General features: G+C 35.2%; 1 pseudogene across 1 annotated transcript; it reads right to left on the minus strand.

The window, feature by feature from the left end:
* Positions 1 to 409: 409 nt before the first annotated feature.
* On the minus strand, positions 410 to 1,112 carry LOC308247371 (small ribosomal subunit protein eS6-like; annotated as a pseudogene). Its single transcript has one exon. The product of its transcript is annotated as a small ribosomal subunit protein eS6-like (transcript).
* Between the last annotated feature and the right edge of the window lie 939 nt (positions 1,113 to 2,051).

Raw genomic sequence — 2,051 nt, forward strand, 5'->3', positions numbered from 1 at the left:
CTAACATCAGTTTTTGCCTCCATCCCACATAAAAATTAGTATAAAAAGGAACATAGAAGTGAAAAGTTACTTATAAATGAAAATTTGGAGTAAGCACCCATGATTTTAAAAATATATCATTCCATATTCATACTATCCTAAGTAAGTACTTCAAAATTTGTAGTAAATATATGTCACATTTTCCTAATTTTATTGAATTAAAATTTCTTTTTTATTTTTAGGAATTTTTTGTAATTTTTGTTTGTTTTTTGCATGTATTCCAGGAAGAAAATTTTAATTTTATTCATGAGGCCAGTTTTGTCAAAAAAATACAATATAGATTAAAAATAAATTTCTTTCAATCCTTTTTTATGTTTGTTCTTATTTATTTGTTATTCTTAGGAAATCTCATTCTTGACTGGACTCTGATTTAGAGGTAGAAGCTCTCTGAGAGGACAGCCTCATTTCTTGGCAATCTGTTCCTGGTTTTTTCCTTTGCCCTCCTTTATTCTCTTAGCCAAAAGTTTAGCAGATTCTGTGGCCTCTTCTTTTTCATAGTAAAGTTGTTTCTTCAGAGCAATATGCCAACGTTTGTGTTGGAGGACACATGGAATAATAGGATAATGAATCTCAGGTCCTAAATGTATTACCCTCTTTGTTTAGGGGCTTTCTCACAACATATTGACAGACAACATCTTCTCTAGAGAGATGGAAAAGTTTGCGGATTCTGCTAGATCTTTTGGGCCCCAGACCACAAGGCACAGTAATATCAGTGAGGCCAGGAATATATTTTCCTCCTAATTTTACAATGACCACTTAGATTGGCATCCACAATGCAACCCCGAAGAGATCTGTACTTTTTCTCTCCAGTGCTTCTTGGATATAACAGGAATGCCCCTTACTCAACAGCGAGTGACATGGCCATAGGTCAAGACATTGGGATTCATGGGGAACCCTTGTTTGTCATTCCCACTACTGATTGGAAACACACAAGCCTTCCATTCTTCACTCAGAGCATCAGCAGCAACTTCTGTGGCCATACGCTTCTCATAAAAGGTATGAAGTTTGTGTTCATCATTCACTTCAATGAGTTTCTGGCAGCCAGTGGCTGGGAAAGAGATCTTCAGCTTCATCCTGAAGCAGGCAACCACTTCCAAAATGCCACACACACACGAAAAAGAATTCTTTCAATCCTTCTTGATTAACCCCCTCTCCTAGTTTAAAATAGCATCATCTCTCATGTATACTATTACCAGAGGCACCTACCTAGTCTCCTCACTTACACTTGTGCCCTCACTGAAAACAAAGATGTCAGAGTGATTTTTAAACATGAAATCTGACTCTGCTGCTCATCCTGCTTATAACTCTTTCCAAACTCATCTCTTAAGATTCTCCAAACGATTCGAACACAGATCCCTTATAAACAGAGGCCATGTGTATATGCTTTCCCTTTGCTGCAAAGTTTTCTTGATCACTCTGCCTTTCCTTATCCCTCTCTCCCCTTTGCCTCTAAAATTACTGTTTCCTCAGCCAAGATTAGTTTCTATGTCCTATGTTTTTCTAGCACTTGAAGTTTTTCTCTATAGCCTAATCACAATTTTTAATATTTAATTATCTATATGATTATTTGTTTCGGCCAATCCAAAAAGACTTCAAGCTCCATATCCAATTTTGGAAGAGTGATATTAACATCTAATGGTTAATGACACCAAAATATTTGAATGAACAAATTTAAATCTTCTGGGATTCTTATTTAACTTAGTAGTATTATTAAACTCAGAGTGTTCAGCAGTTAGTGATAGCTTTGATGAGTTTCAAGATTTTCCTGCCATCTAAACCTTTTTGAATTTTGTTACTTATAAAGTTCCCATAGGGCTTTGAAAGGTGGCAAGAGGAACAAGAAGCATTTTGACATCCTAAAAATAATGAAGAGCTTTATCCTATGCTTATCACATACTGTATTTCCTTTGCTTTTCCAAATTTGATTCATGTTTCATGCTCACTCAAGGTAAACAAGAATACTAAAACATTTCACTTAAAAATATTATGTAACTACTGATTCTTTTTCTCAT

Source organism: Plecotus auritus, assembly GCF_963455305.1.
Source record: "Plecotus auritus genome assembly, chromosome: 4".
NCBI classification, from domain to species: Eukaryota; Metazoa; Chordata; class Mammalia; order Chiroptera; family Vespertilionidae; genus Plecotus; species Plecotus auritus.